This window comes from Citrus sinensis, chromosome 5, assembly GCF_022201045.2.
Source record: "Citrus sinensis cultivar Valencia sweet orange chromosome 5, DVS_A1.0, whole genome shotgun sequence".
NCBI lineage: Eukaryota > Viridiplantae > Streptophyta > Magnoliopsida > Sapindales > Rutaceae > Citrus > Citrus sinensis.
This window is the reverse complement of record NC_068560.1, coordinates 23,577,074-23,599,142: the sequence shown is the minus strand read 5'-3', so window position 1 is coordinate 23,599,142 and position 22,069 is coordinate 23,577,074. Positions and strand designations below refer to the sequence as shown.

Genomic DNA, 22,069 nt, shown 5'->3' with positions numbered 1-22,069 from the left:
AATCTTTAAGCTCCATAGCATAGCTAATCCTCCGCTTTTCTTTCTACAATCCACAACTAAACAATTCTCAATACCTAGATTTCTACACACTTCATTAATCTACCTAGACCTCAATTTAGTCTCAGATAGGAAAAATAATTAAGGTATGTGTAGGTGGAAAATTTTCTTCATAGCTAGGTACGTCCAGGATTCCCTAAACCCTGGATGTTCTAACTTATGATTTTCATGGTTGTCGGCGAGGCTGGTATCTAGCCTTTGTCGATAACTTATCCAAATCAGCCATTTGAACCTCTATAACATCCTGTGTTGTTTCCTCTCTCCCCAACTTAAGTTTTGTAAATGAATATGAACTTTGAAACTAATTTGCCCACATGACATTTTGGCTTCCTATCTTTGCTTTCTTACTTCCTAGGCATGGGTTTATTGCTTCTTCAATGGGCCTTTTTTGAGAGGTTGGCCTAGTTTCTACTTCACTCTTTTTTGTTCTTTTCTTGCCTGCAATTTTCATTTTTTACCCTTAGCTTTTGTGATTTTTCCTAGTCTAATTGCTTCATCTCTTTTGCTCAAAATTTGCTGGCCTATTTCTTCTGTTACATTACTTGGCCCATTTGATCCCAAATTACTTTTTCCACTTGCTGAATTAGTTTCCCACCTTTCAAGCTTTCCTGCTTCTTTGCTCATTTCCCCAGATATCAACTCTTTGCTAGCTTTATTGTTAAGCTTTTGGTCGTTTAGAAGTTGTTGCATAACCTCTAACTTTTCTTTCAATAATGAACCCTCATCTACCGCTTCCACGTTCTCATTCCTCATTGGTGTTTTGGCCTTATCCAGATTGTTTTGGTTTAAACCGGATCCACTTTCTACCCTTGTATTGCTTATACCCTGTTGATGTTGGAGCTGATTCTAGTGGTTATGGTTTGATTGGTCTCGATTTGGGTGACCTGCTGCTCTATTCCATCAATCTTATTTCTTATTTTGTCTAGTTCTCTCAACTCTTGTTAACACCTTCATCCAAGCTCTAAAGACTAATTGTTCTTTTGCCAGCCCATTGTAATTTAGGCAAACTCGATATTGGTGCCGAATGAGTCCACAACAAAAGCAAAACTCAGGCAACTTCTCATATAGTATCGGTATTGGAATTTTTTCACCATCTTCCAATTCTAACATCAATACCTTTTTGAGAGGTTGTTTAATACCTATTAATATTCGAACATGAGCAAATGATCTAATGCACTCCCCTAACTCATCAATTTCTACTTCTTGCACCTTTCCAATCTTTGTACCCATGTCCTGAATTACCACTTTCTTTATCCACATTAATGGGACATTATGTAATTGGATCCAATAATAGGTGTACTAGAAAGATTTTTTTTTTAATATCCCTCGCTCCACTTGACTCTGTAAGCACAATAAAGGCTTTATCAAAATGTCAAGGTCTCCCTATAGGATCCTTTTCTTTTCAGCTTCAGAGAGAAACTTAAAAACAAAAAGGTTGTCTCCCAAATCTCAATCTTAGTTTCTTGAACTGACTTCCACACTTGCTACATTGCTAACCTCAACATTTCAATGGTCACTTCCCTCGTAAGCAAGATTTTCCCAATAAGACAACGAGTTGTAAGTTTTTCCCATTTTTTCTTCATTTTGCCAACAAACCTGATCTTATCTGCTTCTTCCTCTTTTAGAGTTATAGCCTTACACTTGCATATTAATTCTTTAGCATCCATCATCAATCCTTTAGCCTCTCTTTATCTTGAAATTAATTTGCACACTATCCACCCACCACGGGTCCAACCTCTTAAGATTGAATAAATCCCAACTAATTGAGACCTCTTAACATAGATCTCACTACGTTTTACTAACATAGAGAATCAACAGAGTAATGTAATAGCACCCTAATACACTTAACCTGTGAGCGACAAGATGGACTATAAAGATCCCCTTTCTGCATCCATTCCAATGTTCTCTTTTTTAAGAGAGAAAAAAGACTCATAGGAAGGAGAAAAAACCGTACTGAATGGAGGGGGTAAGAGTTATATATATATGTAATGTGCCTTAAAAAGAATTAATTCTTTATTCTTGTTGTACGAATGGGATGTTTCTTGAAGAATTTGTATCTCTCTATTCATCTTTAACAATAATGGTGCTTTTTGAGATGGGATGAATATATGATGCTCACTTAAGACAATTTGGAAAATGGATATGTTTACTTAATAATGCAAAAGGCAGGGAATGGTCATAGGTTGAAGCCTTAATATGATGACTTTTAGACACTTAATGTAAAAGAGGTTTCATTCTATGAACTTGCATACGTTGATGAGTGAAACATGAGAACCATATCAAGCTAAGGACAATAAACCAATCGCTTATTGGGAGGCAACCCAGTAGTTGGAGAATAGAGATTGAGAGCACGCCATGACGAATTTGATATTTTTCCCTCTCATTCTCATTTACTTTATCCATCCTATTTTTGATTTAGTTTGTTTTTGTTTATGTGTCTTATCTTATTTCCCGATTTTTAATTTTTTCTTTTGTTAGCTTAGGCTTACATTAAGACAATGTAAGAATTAAGTATGGGGGAGGATTTCAAACTTCTCGCTTTGGCTTTTTCCTTTTCTGAAAAAAAAAATTGTTTGTCTTGAATATAAGCCAATGATAAGAACTTTATTGACAATGAATATGATTATTACAAATGGTTGAATATTATCTTATAGTGCGTTTACTTCCAGGGAATGAGAATGGGGTGGAATGAGAATGAGCTGGAATGAGAATGAAGAATGAGAATGAGATTTCAATGTTTACTTGGCAAAAATAAATGGGAATGGGAATGTGCTGAAATGTCATTGATGTGTTTACTTGGTAAAATAAATGGGAATAAGGAATGTGAATGAGAATCAATTTACCAAAATACCCATAGTATTAATAATTAATAAAAATAATTAATTTATCATTATTAACAATATTATCATTATTGTTATTGTTGTTGTTATTATTATTATTATTAAAAATAATATTAACAATAATTAATAATAACTAAAATAATAAAGTTAATAAAATTAAGCACTAATATCAATTGTTTCATAATTTTAACTTAAAATTTGAGATTGATGCAACTTGAGTTGAGAAATTTAGATTGAGTAGATGACTCTTTGTCTTGACTCTTATCTCCACAATACAATGAAGTATACACATGCACCATAGTCAGAAATAACTACCTATAACCCTTGAGTGAAGCTATCCTTAAGTAATTTGGGCTGAGGTACTATCAGTATGTAGAGGATATTCTACCATGAGAAGAAGTCTATCTTAAGGGTAGAGTGAAAGCTCCTAACTATGGATATTTATTAAAAATAAATAAAATCAATCAAATGCATGTGGTAAAAAGAAAAATAAAAAGAAAATGCACATAAATGCTTGAGAGAGAGAAAAAAAAATAGAGATCAAGATGATAAGAATAGCTTGACCTACTCTTTTCTTTGTTCAAGGCAAATGCTGTTGATATTGAAAATTTTGGGAATTGATTTTGATTAAATTGATTCACACACACACTATAGGAATCAAAAGAGAGATGAGATTGACTACTGAATTAAAGTTAGAATTTCAATAATACTTGAAATTTTCTTTGAACTATATGACTTATGCAATCTTTAAGGCTAGTTTTATGTTTCAGTTTTCTACTTTTAAAAAAAAAAAAATCATGTTTGTGGGTATCATCGCTGAAGCCCTCACGAGACTATAACTCGTCTACTATGGCCGCCTATGGATTTAAAGGCTTGTTGCTTAAGCTAAATGCAATCACGATTTCCTATGAAAGTTGACTAGTTTAATTTTTCTTTTTGTTTTATTGTTGTTTTAGGTTTGCTTGAGGACGAGCAATGGTTAAGTGTGGGGGAATTTGACTTCTCTATATTTTACAATTAATTTCTTCACCTCTTTCTTGTTTTGGTCTTAGAAATTCTAATTATTTTAATTAATTTTTAATTTAGTTATTTTGTTAAAATTATATTCTATTACGTTATTTTTATCTTAATTTTTATATTTTGTTAATTTAGGTATATTTTAGAATCAAAAAGGAATTAAATCGAAAAACTTAAGAAGAAATTTGCTTGGAAAAATCAAAATAAGGAAAGAATTAAAGAACTATTATTAATTTCCTTACGCATGCACACAAGAAAGCATTATTTTTACAAGGAAATCTACACATAAGGAAATCATAACGAAGGGCCAAGCAAAATTACCTAATTGCGGAATTAATATTGCTCATGAAAAAAAAAATAGACAAAGGAAATTAAAAAGGAAAAGTAATTAAGACCAAAAGTGGCCAGCACGTGATCAATTAATGGCTTTATTTGGCTTGTGCATGTGGGTGGATAGTTACTTATAATTGGGGATGGCAAATTGGTTTATCCAAATTGGATATTTATATATTTAATTTAATTAAATTGAATAATATCTATTTAAAATTTTTTTAGTTATGAATATAATTATTTTTAAAAATATTTAATTAAAAATTAGATAAATATGAATATTTAATGAATATCCAAAATTTAATTATTATCCTATTTGAAGTTAAAAAAATTAATATTGTAAAACTAAAATGAAAAAAAAAACAAATGTCGTAGATTATCGATTTAGCATACCGTAAGATTATCACTAGCCGCTCGTCGCTCGCTGGCGCTCATCGCTTGCCGGTCGGTCGTCGCTCACCGGCGCTCATCACTTGCCGCTCATCTCTACCCTGAAGCTGCCGAGCTGCAGTTCTTATTGAAGAAATCCCAGCCCTCTTTGCAGCACTGGAGCTTTTGTTGAATAAACCCCAGGTATCTATTCATATTGTTATTTCTTCTCTCTTATTTAATAATTTGAAGTGAGTGATTTAACTTGATCAAAATAAAGATTATCTCTGTTCTCATTCACGCTAAGATAATCTTGATAACTCTGAATTCAGAAAATCGGCTGAAATTGAAACAGGGAAGCTTTTATTCTTCCAGTGTCCCACTGGATTTGAATAGAAATATAGAATAATGACAGTTCTAGTTCCTCTTTGCTGCTGCTAGATTTCCATGTACTCTTTGTAGCATTTTCGACTTTATTACTTTCTGCATTTCTAGTTGCAAACAGGAACTTTTGTTACCCAATATGCAGCAGCTCTTTTTTTTTTTTTTTTTTTCTGTGGGCTTCTGGAATTTGAAGATGCTAAATATAATTGATGCAATTTAGTTCAATTTATTTTGGCTTTTTGGGAAGCACAACAACAAATTGAAGAATCTGTGTATATATTTTTAATTAATTTAATGTTATTATTGTTATTAATCATCAAGTAAAATATTTTGGCCATTTTGAGAATTATCCGAGAGTGAAGAGAGGAGTGTTCAGTTCAGTAGAAGGACAAGAGAATTTGCCAACTTTTGTTCAGTTCAGCAGGCAAGACATCAAATCATGGGATTGGATTATTCCCTTTTTTCTAATTTCATTTTTATGTTTTTTATTATATTATTATTATATATAGAATAGTATCCAACCGGCTGAATGCTGCTAGCCTGCTGCTGATCTTATCGTTACTAGTGTAAAGTTTATATTATTATCATCTATGTAAGCACTTGTCATATATTTCTGATTGTTAATGCAATGTGTATTTTTAATCCGCCCAACTCTTACTTTGTAATATCATTGAAAATACTTGAATGGGTTTATTTTAATTAATCTTTGTCACTTAGTGTTTCTTGCGAGCATAATACGTACACACACACACTTGAATCAGTATCTAGTGGAAGGTGATATTTGATTATAATAGGCCTGTGGAAACTGTCTTTGCAACTCACAGATTAATGGATGTTTGGTTATGATAATATTGCATTCCTTTTTTCAGGTTAATTATGTTTGATCTTGATCCCAATCCTGCTGTTCAATTAAACCCTCAAACCTCAAGTAATGTTAATGCTGAAAATCCACAAACTCATTCAATTAGTGGAGGTACAAAACGAGACTCCAAAGGACAACCTAGAAGCTCATTGAGACAAACATCTAGAGCTTGGGACTATTTCACAAGGAGAACAATTAATGGAGAAATGAAGACAATGTGTAATCATTGTGGCAAAGGTTTTGCTGGACAACAATCAAGTGGAACTTCGCATTTGTTAAACCATATTGATAAGTGTCCCAAATGGATACAAGAATCAGCTCCAACTCTAGCTTCTAGCCCTAGTCAAACATCTAAGGTCTACAAGAAAGATGCTGAAACTTCAACAATTTCAGCATTTGATCCCACTGCATTTGATAAAGCACTTGCTAGGCAGAAAATAACAAGAATGATAATCATGCATGAGCTTCCTTTGAGGTTTGTTGGGTATGAAGGGTTTAGGGATTTGATGAGTTTTATTCAGCCTTTGCTTGGTAAAATTTGTAGGAACACTGTGAAAGAGAAGCTTTTAAGCTGTTTGATTTTGAAAAGGCTAAGACAATGGCTTTGTTGGAGGATATTTCTAGTAAAGTTTCCATTACTACGGATATGTGGACATCTAGTAATAAAAAAAAGGGATATATGGTCATGACGGCACATTTTATTGACAATTCGTGGACTCTACGGAATCGGATCTTAAGGTACTAGTTTAAAAGTTTAATAAATTTTATTTATATTTTATTATATGTACTTTATTTTATTTATTCTTATTTGTAATTTTGTTTTATTTTTTATGAATTGTCTAAATTTATATATGTGACTTCTCCACATATTGCTGAAGCATTTTCTAATGAGTTGGCTAAGTGTCTGTTGGATTGGAACGTAGATCGAAGGTTATCTACAATAATCATTAATAATTGTTCCATTAATGATGCTATGATTTCGCTTTTGTTGGCCAAGTTTCCTCCTGGTTCATTCTTATTAAATGGAAAATTGTTGCATGTGAGATGTTGTACTCACATTTTAAATTTAATTATTAAGGATGGGTTAGATGCGATCAGAGATGGGATTGAAAAAGTTAGAAACAATGTTAATTACTAGACATCATCACCTAAAAGGATAGAGTTGTTTGAAGATAAGGTTAATCACCAATTGAAATTGAATTGTTCTAAGAGTTTAGTGCTTGATTGTAAAACTAGGTGGAATTTGACATATTTAATGCTTGAAGTTGCTTTGATTTATAAAGATGTTTTTACTCATTTGAAGCATCGTGGTAACTAATATAAGCACTTGGCTACTGAAGTAAAGTGGGAGTTGGCGAGAGTAGTATGTGAGCATTTAAAATCCTTTTATACCATGACTGAGATGTTTTCTGGCACTAAATACCCAACAACTAACTTATTTTTTCCAATAATTTGTGAAATTAGATTATCATTGAATGCTTGGCTTAATTTTTCATGTGATGTGATAAAAAAATATGGCGAAAAGTATGTTAGAAAAGTTTGGAAAATATTGGGATGAAATCCATGGTGTGATGGTTGTTGCTGTTGTATTGGATCCTATATACAAAATGGTTCTAGTGGATTATTTCTTTCCTCAAATTTATGGTAGTGATGCATCAACTCATATTGATAGAATCTGTACTCTCTGTTCTGACTTATATTCAGAATATTAAAAAAAAGAGTATGGTTGGATTGAATTTGGCTGAAGGATTTCGTGAGTCTAGTGTTGTTTGAAATTCTAGTTCTAGTTCGGTGGTGATAGACATGTAGGATGTGCAAAAATTTAATGCATTCAAAAGCCAACATATTCGTAAACGAGTTAAGTCGGAGTTAGATACTTACTTGGAAGAAGAGGATAAGACTACAGACTTCAATATTTTAATGTGGTGGAAGGTGAATAGAAGTAGATATTCGAGATTGTCTGAGATTGCTAGAGATTTGCTGGCTGTTCCGGTCTCTACAGTTGCTTCCGAATCTGCTTTTAGTGCGGGAGGTCGATCTTTAAGCCCACATTGTAGTATACTTCATCCGAGTACAGTAGAGACCTTAATGTGTACTCAGAATTTGATATGGGCTCAATTAAAAGGTATCAAATTCAGCTCACTTATGCACTTATTTGATTTTGATAGTATTTGTTTTTATATTTTACAAGTTTTTTTTTTTTTTATAAAAAAATTAGATGAGATTCCTAAAGATAAGGTGATGAATGGGGAAGAAATAAATGGAGAAGTGACTGATAATGATGACGAAGAGGAGACACAACTATGTTATGAATAGTGTTTATTTTTCTTTTTTTGGTATGTGCTTGATCCTTATTGTGATGCTCAATTATGAATGATCATGGTCCTAAATAATACAAACTATTTAGTTGTTTAATGCTTTGCTTTAATTTGCAGATTAATGATAATGATCGGGTTGAAGATTAATGATGCGTTAGAAGATTGGATATTAATGATGCGTTAGAATCTTTTTGTAATTAATTTGAAATTAATTTGTAATTTCATATTATAATTTCTTTTTGTTAATTCATAGTTTTGATATTTGTTATGTTTATGATTTTTTATTTGATAGTGGAATCTAATATTGGTTTTAACTATTATATATTATTGTTATTATTTTTTATTTTTTATATAATAAAAATCAAATATCCATGGATATCCATATCTATATGGATAAAATCCATATCTATGTCCAATATTAAATACTAGATATGAATATATCCATCATGAATAATTATGAATTTGTATTTGGATGGATATTATCCATCTATAATTGGATATTTGACATCCCTAGTTATAATTGGTGGCCAAGCAACCTAATTCTTAAGGATTCGGCTGAGCATTATACAAAGCCAACCTTTGACTTTTAAATAGGGGGCCGCTAAAAGGAGAAATACGGAAGACATAGAAAGGAGCGGCCACCAAGAAGCCATATAGTTTTGAGGAGAGAAAAAGAGAGAGAAGTAGGCGGTGATTCCAGAAGGGTTGTCTATGCCCAAATTGTTTTATCATTGTGGTTTATCTTTGGAACTTTGAATGTCATTAGTTTTTATTTTCACTTTCTTTTTTTATCATGTTAGGTTAAATTTTTTATTTGGTTGAGTGTAAATTCAAAACCCTAAACATATGATCAATATTCAATTTCTATCATTCAATTTGTTTAGTTGAGATTGTTTATGTTATTTTATAATTAATGTTTATGATTTTATTCTTATCTTATTTGAGTGGCCAATTAGACAAGACTTGAATAAATTATATTACTAGATTAAAATTCTTGATCCGTAATTATCTTGATACTTTAATCATTAGTATCAAATTAGAATCAGTGATTCCAATTAGAAAACATAACCTACATTAAATAATTCGAGGTTGTGTGCTTATTGCCTAAATTAACCTAACGTCTTTCTCTACTTAATGCTTCCATTATCTTAAATTTAAAAAGGTTCTTTTAAATTATTTAATGGTTAGAGATTAAGTGAAGATCTTGTTTTGTCTAATAACCCATTAAGGAAAGATAGAGATTAACAAAGCTTTTTTTTTTTTTTGTACGGTTGATAACTTCAATAGAAATTGATGATAGAATTGACATATTGATTATGTGCATATTTGGTGGTGTCGAATGATTTTTTGACCAAAGTTTTCATTATTATTATTATTATTTCTTTCTTCTTTATTTAAAGTTTCTATCAAATTATTATTTTCATAATTTTAGTTTCTTTATATCTTGTGAGTTAGTTAAAAATTCATAAAACCCCGCTTTTATACTACTATAAAAGCGGGGTAGTTACATCACTCGTCTTTCTCTCTCTGGTTGGTGTGCTCTTGCTTATTTGATACTGGATTATTCACTTAAATGTGAAAGCAGGGGCCCTATTATGTTTTATTAGCAATTATTGTATCAAAAGGATGCTTTATTGGCTTCGATGCTCCTTTTTATCATAATCTCTCTCGTCTTTCTCTCTCTGGTTGGTGTGCTCTTGCTTATTTGATACTGGATTATTCACTTAAATGTGAAAGCAGGGGCCCTATTATGTTTTATTAGCAATTATTGTATCAAAAGGATGCTTTATTGGCTTCGATGCTCCTTTTTATCATAATCAATTCTAAATTATAATTAGTAATCAAAACTTATCTTCTGTTAGATTAATTTCAGTTTCTAGGTTTGGTTTGAATATTGCTTGCTGGTTAATTTGCTTTAAAAGTTTGTTGTGATGATTGAGCTAGTAGTTAAGTAGCATCAATGTTTCATCTTAGATTGTAATTGTAATTGCTTTTGCATTTTGCAGGTGTTGCTGATAATTTGTATTTCTAGATTCATTGACTTGCTGGACATAACTCCATGGTATTCATGTTGTGGATTGATAGCAATTTGTAGACTTGTTGAACATTATTTGTAGACAGAATTTGTTTTTTAAATTTTTAGTTATTATTTTATCAATGATCGATAATATTGTATGAGATGAATGTTTAGAGGTCATATCATTAGATCTTAATGCTTATTGTCAATTATGGATTCTCAATTATTGATGACTTTTGCTCAATTTTATTTTTTTAGCAACTTATATCTATATAAATTTAATTGTGTGTGTGTGAAAATAAAATTCAATAATAATAATAATAACGATTGGCACAAAAATATAAATTTGGCTTCCAAAAAAATAAAAATAATTTCAATTCCTACTAAAATAATTAAAAATATGTCCGCCAAATTAATTTTTTAATTTATGTTTTTTTTATTAATTCAATTATTTATTTTAATAAAATATCTACTTTTGTACTACAAATATTAGTCATACATGAAAAAAATAATGACAGACAATAGACATATGTCAATGACATTTTCATGAGGATAATACATTATAAAATTCATGACTTAAGAAAGCATCATCCAAAATTTCTTGACATAGGCTTCAATGACCGTTGGGTAACCGTCATCTAATAGGGTGCATGACGATAAAAAATCGTCATTTTTAAGCTTCTTTTTAGTAGTGTATAATTAAATTAAAAATCTATTTTATGAGAATGAGTGATTTAACTATAAAAAGGAAAATGCGAAATTGATGAATTATAACTTCAAATATTTTAAAGAACAAACGTGAGATCGATATGAATTAGTCGAAGTGTTTTGAAGAGTGAATGTGAGATCGATAAGTAATAAATTCAAATATTTTAGATCTGATATCTCTCATGTATAATTTGTAAAACCTTAAGTTCTCATAACATTCAGATTAAATTACTGAGAAATACGAAAGCGAAAGCATACCTGAATCTATGGTGATTCGTAGCGGTTCTTGAGTGTAGGAGATAAACTTCCAATCTTCTCTTTTCTCTTGAGTTTAGAATTCTCTCTGAGAGGATTAGAGAAATTGCAGAGGATGAAGAGAGATTGGGGACCATAACCCCTTTTTAATTAAATAACGTGACTGGCGGTTTTCTAATGAAAACCGTTCAGCAGTTATTTATGATAATTATCACTTCAGCCCCTCATTAAAGTGATAATTAAATTCTGGTATCTATGAATTTAATCCATAACAATTATACCCTTAGTCATTTAATTAACTTCAAATAGATCACTTAATTCTTGGTTTATTAAATAATAGCACACACATTTTATTTATTTTATGTGTAGCCCCAAATATTAGATTAATAGAAAATTAATCTAACAATCTCCAACGGGGCCACAAATGAAAACTGAAATGTGTTTAACTTAATGAGCTCATAAAATTGCTATTATGTCCTTAGAGTATATTTGAACAATCTAGTTCAATAACCACGTCGGTATAGGATCATAATGGCCTTTGTTACATTAATCGTAACTCAACCATCCATGGTCACATATATCAATATAATTACATGACATAGATCAATTGTGAACGCATAGCATGGAAATTACATGCAATGTGATCTAAACATGTCTATTCCCAACTGGTCCTAATTTACTTTATTGAGATCTAAACTTAAGTTAGTCTAACAGAGTGTAAGGAATTGAAATACTTTGTTTCTGCAGAAAATAATCCGAATAATATAATTAAAATCTAAAAGTCACACTTAGTAATTATACAATACAAACTCCCACTATATCTGAATATCCTCAAGTAAAATCACACTCATACGAGCAGTGTGCTCATGAAAGACTTTAGGTGGTAATCCTTTAGTGAGCGGATCCACTATCATGGAGTTTGTCCCTATGTGTTTTATAGATATCTGTCCACTCTGCACTCTTTCCTTAACAATAAGAAACTTGATGTCAATATGCTTTGACTTTGTAGAGCTCTTGTTGTTATTGGAATATAAAACCGCTGACTTATTGTCATAAAATATTTTGAGTGGCCTTTCAACACCCTCTAGAATTCGCAACCCAGTGACAAAATTTCGCAGCCATATTCCTTGATAGGATACCTCATAACATGCTCCAAACTCTGCTGTAATTGTTGATGAAAGTATGAGAGTCTGCTTAGTAGATCTCTAAGAAATTGCTCCATCAGCCAACAAATATATATAGCCTGATGTGGATCTTCTGCTGTCTTGGCATCCAGCAAAATCAAAGTCAGAATATCCAATGATCTCTAACTGATCCGACCTCCTATATCTGAGCATGTACTCATTTGTTCTCTGTAAGTACCTTATAACTCGTTTGACTACTTTCCAATGATCCATGCCGGGATTGCTCAAATATCTACCCAACATGCCAACTATGAACGCAATATCTGGACACGTACATACTTGAGCATACATAAGACTCCCTATAACTGAAGAATAAGGAATCTTCTCCATTTCCTGGATTTCCAGATTAGTCTTAGGGCATTGGCTTAGGCTGAATTTATCTCCTTTTGCGACATGGGTGTCACTTGGTTTACTATTTTGCATGCCAAACCTCTTTAAGACTTTATCGATATAGTTCCTTTGTGATAATCCCAGAATACCCCGAGAACGATATCGATGTATCTTAATTCCTAAAAGGCATCACCAATATCTTTCATCTCAAAATGTTTTGAAAGACAACTCTTGGTCTGGTGCAGTAAGCCTATATCATTTGGGGCAAGTAATATGTCTTCGACATATAAAACCAGGAATATATGTTTACACTCCCACTGAACTTGTGATACACGCATTCATCAATAACATTTGCCTCAAAACCATATGAGATAATTATTTGATGGAACTTAAAGTACCACTGGCGAGAAGCTTGTTTGAGCCCATAGATGGATTTAGTTAGCTTACAAACCATTTTCTTTAGGTCTCCCAACACAAAATCTTCTAGTTGTACCATATAAATTTTTTCCTCAATGTCACCATTAAGGAAAGCATTCTTAACATCCATCTGATATAACTCAAGATCAAAATGTACAACAAGTGTCATAATTATCCTAAAAGAGTCTTTCGTAGAAACCGGAGAGAAAGTCTCTTTATAGTCAATTCTTTCCTTTTGAGTAAAGCCTTTAGCTACAAGACGTGCTTTATACCTTTCCACATTACCATTTGAATCCCTTTTGGTTTTAAATATCCATTTACAACCAATGGGCTTCGCACCGGAAGGTAATGAGATAAGTTCTCAAACTTTATTATCTTGCATTGACTTGTACTCTTCATTCATGGCTTCGATCCATTTATGAGAATTGGAACTTTTCATGGCTTGATGAAAGTTGATTGGGTCATCTTCCATCACTCTAGTTTCATCCTCATGTTCCTGAAAAAATGCTATATAATTATCTAGAATAGCATTTCTCCTTTCTCTTGTGGATCGTCTTAATTGCACAGGCTCTTGAAGTTGTTGAGTTTGTTCCTCAGGAACAATCATCTCATGTTGATTCTGGGGTTGAACAACATTGTCAGATGGTTGAGGATCCGAATTTACTTCATGATCAATGACAAGTATTAAAACTTGTATATTGTCAAAAGCAACAATGGATCTCTGTTTCTCTTCAAAGACAATGTTTCATCCTCATGTTCATGAAGAAATACTATATAATTATCCGGAATAACATTTCTCCTTTCTTTTGTGGATCGTCTTAATTGCATAAGCTCTTGAGGTTGTTGAGTTTGTTCCTCAGGAACAATAATCTCATGTTGATTCTGGGTTGAACAACATTATTAGATGGTTGAGGATCCAAATTTACTTCATGATTAATGACAGGTATTAAAACTTGTACATTGTCAAAAGCAACAGTGGATCCCTCTTTCTCTTCAAAGACAATGTTTCTTACTGGATTTCTCCCCCCAAACTCAACATCCTTAAAGAATGTAGCAGTTCTCGTCTCAAAAATTGACCTTGTACTGGGATTATAAAACTTAAAGCCCCTTGATCGCTCTGCATAGCCAACAAAGTAGTTGCTTACAGTTTTGAAATTCAATTTCCTTTCATGAGGTCTATAAGGCATTGCCTCAGCTGGACATCCCCAAATATATAAATGCTTTAGACTAGGTTTTCGACCTGTCTAAAGCTCATAAGGTGTTTTAGCAGCCGCTTTAGTTGGCACTCGATTTAGGATATAAGCTGTTGTTTTTAGTGCTTCACCCCAGAGTGATTCTGGTAAAGTAGAATGACTGATCATACTCCTTACCATATCCTTAAGAGTGTAGTTTCGTCTCTCAGATACACTATTCATGCTAGGCGATCTTGGCATAGTATATTGATGGACAATTCCACATTCCTCTAGGTATTTAGCAAACGGTCCTGGACGTTGTTCACTTGAACCATCATATCTACTGTAGTATTCACCACCACAGTCAAACCTAACACTTTTGATCTTTTTGTTGAGTTGTAACTCAACTTCAGCTTTAAAAGTTTTGAACACGTCCAAAGATTGTGATGTTTCATGAATCAGGAATATATAACCATATTTTGAATAGTCGTCTATGAATGTAATGAAATATTGTTGACCGTTCCAAATAGCCGTAGGGAATGGTCCGCAGATATCTGTATCTATTAATTCTAAAACGTTTGAAGTTCTGTAGGCACCTAATTTCTTAGTTTTGGTTTGTTTTCCCTTGATACACTCAATACAGACATCAAAATCTGAAAAATCAAGAGATTCTAAAATCCTATCGGACACTAATCGCTCAATTTTGGCTTTAGATATATGACCTAAGCATTTGTGCCACAATGAAGCTAAATTTTCTTTCTCTAACTTACGCTTTGTACCTTTGGTACTAACATGCAGGTTTTCATTATAACTTGAAACAGTTTCGAGCAAATATAGATTGTCATAAGCATTAAGCAAACTGGTTCCAACAATATTAGAATTGATAGATAAACTGAATTATCTGTTTACGAATGAACAATAATAACCAGATTTGTCCAAAACAGAAATTGAAATTAAATTCCGCCTAAAAGACGGAACAACAAAAGTATCTAACAAATCTAAATAACAACCAGTTTTCATAAGTAATCTAAAATGCCCAATTGCTTCAACTTCTACCGTCTTGGCATCCCCTACATGAATGCTTCTTTCAGCATCACTTGGCAGCCGGTAGCTCAGGCAACCCTACATTGTAACACAAATGTGAGTAGTAGCATATGAATCTATCCACCATGTGTTTCTAGGTACTGAAGCTAAATTAGTTTAAGAACAAACCAAAGTAAGAAATATACCTTTCTTTACACGCCATGCGTGATATTTCTTACATTTTTTCTTCACATGTCCAGGCTTATTATAAAAGAAATAGTTGGTCCTTGGTTTCTTTTGCTCTGGACCCTTAGAAGCAGCAACTTTATCCTTTTTCTTTCTTTTGCCCTTATCCTTAGAAGTGCTTACCACATGTGCATATTCAGTTTTCTCTTGCGTCAATCTCTCTTCTTCTTGTACACAATAGGAAATCAATTCATTGAGATTCCATTTCTCTTTTTGATAGTTGTAACTGAATTTGAACTGATTAAATTGTGCAGGAAGAGAGATAAGGACTAAATGCACGACCAAATCATCAGATAGGTCGAGGCCTAATGCCTTAAGTTTCGAAGCAAGATGAGACATCTCTATAATGTACTCCCGAACATTTCCATTGCCTTTATACTTCTTTGAAATCAAGCTCGCTAAATGCGTACTTGTTTCTGCCTTATCGTTTTTGGTAAAACATTTCTAAATTTTGGCAAGAAACTCACTAGCACTTGTAACCTCATTGATTATAGCACTCATAAATACTTCTGGAACGTCGCGCTTCATGATCAAGAGACTCATCCTATTGGATCGATCCCACTTCTCATAGTACAATACATCCTCAGCTGTACTATCAGTGGTGAGTTCGTCCGGCTTAGGGTGTCTGAATGACAAGTCTAGATCCATGCAGGCTAAGAGAATCATTATATTCTCTTTCCAATCCTTAAAGTCAGTCCCATTCAGAACCGGGATAGAATTCATATTTGCATATATCGAAGCAGCAAATAGAAAAGCTGATTAGAGAAAAAAAATAAATAATAAATAATACATAAATAAGTAAATAATGCTCACATGAAACAACTTAATTTATAATCTCTAAAAAATTTAAAACAAAAATTATAACATTTCAAGATACCTAACACAACATTAGCAACAAGTCTTTGGACTATGATACTAACTGTAAGTGGTACTTTTGTTGTAATGATCAAATTTTGATGATAAGTTATGTCAAGTAATAAACCTATCTTTGGATCGGCACATTACTCACATTAAGTTATCTTGATAATCGTCACAAATTTACCATTACAAGTGTGTGCGCAATTAAGCCAAATATTAACCTTCCTTTGGGCCGATTAACATCCGCAGCAAGTACACAGACACAAACATCTAACACCCAAATAAACTAATCTACACGAGAGATATCATTTTGGTGACTTCCCGCTTTAATTAGTATATCATCAATGTTAGACTAATAATTAACTTATGTTATAAATCATTTTAATTTAAAGATTATAAAATCATAACCGAAATAATTAATAAAACCGAAACCGTGGCTAATACAAACTTCAAATTAAATCATTTGAATTAAATATTGAAATTTAAAGCCGAAAATATGGCCACTGCAGATTTGATCTATTTGATTTAATCCATAAAGGATTAAATCAAATACAAAATATGCCACAAAATGGCCACTTGACAATTTTAATACAATTGAATTTGAATTCAACAATATTAAATTTGAAACCGAAACAAGGAGACATGGCCAAAACAACCGACATATTATCATTAATTAAGCCGAAACAATCAAACATGGCTAGTTGGCTACTGTAATTAAATTGTTAAATAGGTCAAATATAATATCTTATTGAACCGAAACCGAAACGTGGTCTAACCATAACAATTACAAAATTTCAAGCAAAATGATATTAATTAAATAATATCATTAAAATTGAAACCATGGAAGTAAAGCCACTACATACTTAAAGCGAATTATTGAAAACATAACCAATCCAGATCATAAAGCATGGCCATTCCAACTAAAATCAAATTTCAATTCAACTAAAAAAATGAAATCGAAACATTAAAAATAATGGCCACCATAACTTCATTCAATTGATTCGGAACAGAGACATGCGAATGAAATCATGAATTCATATGATTTAAGCAAAAAAAATAATCGCAATTAAACCAGAAACTGAAAATGGCCGATTCCAAATTAATTTTAGAACACTATTAAACCGAAACAACAACATACATAGCCACCGAAATGAGAATCAAAGCATGATTTTGAGACTGAATCCATGATTTCACGTGTTCAATCTACCAGTTTCGTTTCGTCATGAGTCCATCAAAACCAATTTTAATTATTCCCCATAACTGAATCATGCATTAACAGTTTGATTCGACTATAACCATTAATCATAAATTAATAACTCAATAGTCTAATCATGGATGGGGCTCTGATACCAAATTGTAAAACCTTAAGTCCTCATAACATCCAAATTAAATTACTGAAAAATATGAAAGCGGAAGCATATCTAAATCCATGGTGATTCGTAGTGGTTCTTGAGTGTAGGAGATGAACTTCCAATCTTCTCTTTTCTCTTGAGTTTAGAATTCTCTCTGAGAGGATTAGAGAAATTGCAGAGGATGAAGAGAGATTAGGGACCATAATCCCTTTTTTAATTAAATAACGTGACTGACGGTTTTCTAATGAAAACCGTTCAACAGTTATTTATGATAATTATTACTTCAGCCCCTCATTAAAGTGATAATTAAATTCTGGTATCTATGCATTTAATCAACGACAATTATACCCTTAGCCATTTAATTAACTTCAAATAGATCACTTGATTCTTGACTTACTAAATAATAGCACGCACATTTTATTTATTTCATACGTGGCCCCAAATATTAGATTAATATAAAATTAATCTAACATAATTTACAATTGATTGCACAAAGTTTATGAATTATAATTTTTTCAATTTACCATGTCTTCATATAAATGTAGTTCTCGTAATTCTCCATGACCTAACATGATGGTACGATCCCACTTGACAGGTGAATCAGAATGGGATTCTCCAAAGTTCACAATTCTAAAAGTTCAAATAGAAGTCACATGAGTTATGTAATAAAGCACGAAGAACTAACTAACGGCTGTAGAGAATATACATAACTTCGAAGTATTAGCGAAGAACCTAAAATGAATGTACCACGTGCCTTTAAAAAAAACAAGACCATAGTGTAGCCATTAGGACACTAAATCTATCTCGTACCTCGTACCTATAAATAGGGATCTCACTTCTCTATTTTGGACAAAAATATAAATTTCTACCTACAATTATATATAGGTCTCAATAAATTACATTCACCGTAATTTACAGCCCAGTAAAAACCTTCCATTTTGTTGGACGGTAAGCTACATAGAATGTATCTTATAGACTGCCTTAAGTATAAAGTTTTAACCACAAGTGAATCAAAATTTGATAAAGATTATCAAAAGGCGAAAATGAGGTATATTCAAAATATATGGATCTTGAAAAATATTTGCATCATGATTAGTTCCTTTTTGGGTAATTGATGAATTGATTGCACAACACCCACTTTGCAGCAATATGAACAATGGAATAGCAAGATGTGAAGTACTTGAGTAAAGGGCGTGCCTATTTAAGAATCTTGCCAAAAAAAAGTTGGAAATCTTGGTATTGATTTTGTGCATGCAAGAGACAGCATTCCAATTTATCATATAAAAAAGGATTTAAAGAATCAATAATTAGGATTCAGCTATGTTGCCGTCGGGAGCACCATACTCATTTTGTTTGTATGTGGTGCAGTAGTTAGATTGCAATAAATTTTAATCTAACGACTGAAGTATCATCTGCCCAGCCATCAATTGTATTTTGTGACCTTTTGGGGATGTACTCAGTCGATGCAGCTGGCAATATATTATATGTCACTCTTCAATGACATTATAGAAGGGTTATTTTTGCACTTCTAAACTTTGATTATTATTCTTTGCAACTTCATTTGGAAGATTCATGATGCACTAATCAATTTATTATCCATTATATACCAAGTTGAATCAATATTTAGGTGTAACCATTTCAAGTTTCTTGTATATTTAACTGTGACTTATAATTTCCCCTTCTTTGCTTATGACTCCAACCATCCGGATTCATAGATTCAAGGGATTATTGTGAACATTAGCCCGTTGGCACAATTTATGCACTCTGAAAGCTTTGAATGCATGGGCTCCAGTTCCAATAATTTCTGGGATTGATTAGCATAAAATTTTTTCTCCATTAATATGGATGAAGCAGATATCATATGATATTTGATGGTCCCAATAAATTTCTAATTGTAAATATCTGTAAAATTCTGATAGTAATATATTAATGTATAAAAAAAATGAAATCTTACATCTCTTCCCTCGTTACCGCTAATTTCTCACTTTTGTTCATTCTTCTCTAGATTACATGATCCTTAATTCCTAGTATCTAGATTATGGGATCACAATCTCATTATCGACAAACTTGGAGCAACTGAGACGCAGCCCAATGATTAATTAGATCAATGTTGGATAATTAATAGTCTGTTACACTATCATGATATATAAGTTAACGGGAGTTGGAGCATCACATTTGTAACAAAATATGAATTATAAAAAATGAATGATTAGAAACCATTAGCTATTAGTATAGTATAATCTCTTAGAATTTTTTTTCTTTCTTATTTTAACGTGAATGAAATAATTAGAGGACGAATATAAGATTGATGAGTTATAACTTCAAATGTATTTGGTATATCTCGTGTATAATTTACAAGTGATTGCACAAAGTTGCGAAATAAAATTTTTTTAAATTTACCCTATGTTGTATGGATTTAGATGAATATAATACAATTAAAGGGGGCCTTAATTTTCACTTGCGGAAAGGACCTATTGCTGGTGGTTGAAATTGTGGGGAATGGCAAATGTAGAGAAATACAACAATAATGGTGGAACTTTATTACGTAAAATAATGTATTTACAACTAACTCTGTATGTAGGAAGAAAAATAATAGTAATAAGTAAACTGCAGAAAATTTGTATACTTCAAGGCACGTTACAAATGTCGCTTTCCTTAAGACGTTATTTGCCCCCACCAATTGAGTGATACACATGGGTTAAGCAAATACGCCTACATGATACAATGAAGCACTTGTTTGTTTGCTTGCGTTGTGCATTGACGAAAGCAAACCAGAATACTCTTAAATGTTGCAAGCCTTCCAAGAAACAATATATTGTTCCTGCAGAAAACAATATATTGGATTTTTAATGCACAAAAGAAATGGGTTTGTGTTGAAATTCGTACTATAAAGGAATGCTAAGAAAAGAGTGGTGTAGGATCATTAATTTCATGTCTAAATGGCTTAAACATGACCTCTATTTATAGGTATACTTGTGCCCCTTCATTTGGGTTGTCATCTTTCATGATACCCCTTCATTCATGGCCATTGGATCTATATTTAATTTTAATCAATAGTCCAAATTGAACCATCACCATTTCAAATAAAATGTCACCATGAAATGATGCATCTCTAAGTGAAATGTTACCATGAAAATTTATGTCATTTAGTAAAAACATACATTTTCTATAAGACATGTAACATATGTGAATTCAAAATGAATAAGTATGAGGCGGTTAAGAAGTTAGTAAAAGCAAAAGAATAAGCTGGAAATAGAGGAAACATATGCACGTGTAACAGAGAGTGAGAGAGAAACTGCCAAACCGACCCAACTACAGACCCAGAACCCGCGACCTTGACCCGACCATATCTCCCATTTCCGACCACCGGCCGTCGTTCCTCTGCCATCCTGGCCGCCGAAAACCAACCGGAATGCCGACGATCGAAGCTTGAAAACCCGCGACCGTTTCGCTTTGCTCTGCCAGGATTTTTGCCGATTTTGGGTGACACCACTGGCTAGATTTTGTTCCCCATGACTCCCTCTTCCATTTCTGACCATCCATAGCCACCGGGAGTCACTGTTTTGCCGTCGGTCAATTGTTGGAGTTCACGGCTGTCGAGCTAGATTCCGGTGCCATTGCCGCGCGTCGGAGCTCACCGCCGGTACCATTGAACTCAGCGTGATTGGAACCTTCAGATTTGAGCTTCCCGGCCAGCGTTGACCAAATTCCGGTGACCGTTGACCGGCAAGGGCATTTCGGTAATTTCACACTATAAGGGCAATTTTGTAATTTCCAAGCCTGTGGATATTTTAGTAATTCCTAGAATTGAGGATGGGTGTAATTACTATTCTGAGGGTAATTCGTTGATTTATGATTTCGGAGTATTTTAATGATTTACGGACTCGAGGGCATTTTAGTAATTTTATCAACACGGGAGTTGTAAATTATGGATAGATGTTCGTTTCGAGTTTATTGCATAAATTTAGTCGTAATTCTAATTTACGAAAAATAATTATGTCGTTTCCTTGATTTAGGAGGATCTGCGAGTGAGAACCGGTCCGCGGACGATAACCGAGCGTGAACACCGTCACTGTGAGTGGAATATACAAAACCTATTTTCCTAGTTAATTATGATAGTAAAGCATGTTTGTGAAATAAGTATTTTAAATGTTCTGATTTAATAATTTCTTCGAAATGAATTTTATACACGCATTGATATTATATTAAAATGTTTGATTAATGATTTTGCGTATCGACTTTGAATAAAGCATGATAGTATTTTAAAGACAAGAAAAGTGGATTCAAATGTGGTATGATTTAAAGTATGGTTAAAAGGTATGTGGATATG

At 32.6% G+C, this 22,069-nt stretch overlaps 1 long non-coding RNA gene across 2 annotated transcripts; it reads left to right on the top strand.

The window, feature by feature from the left end:
* The first annotated feature begins 4,577 nt into the window (after positions 1-4,577).
* LOC127902777 (uncharacterized) lies at positions 4,578-8,497 on the top strand. Of its 2 annotated transcripts, XR_008055370.1 has the most exons (5): positions 4,580-4,817; positions 5,867-6,597; positions 7,564-7,984; positions 8,078-8,195; positions 8,295-8,497. It is a non-coding gene; the product is annotated as an uncharacterized LOC127902777 (long non-coding RNA). The 2 variants fall into 2 exon arrangements; XR_008055369.1 differs by having other exon boundaries at positions 4,578-4,817; positions 5,867-7,984.
* Positions 8,498-22,069: the final 13,572 nt, after the last annotated feature.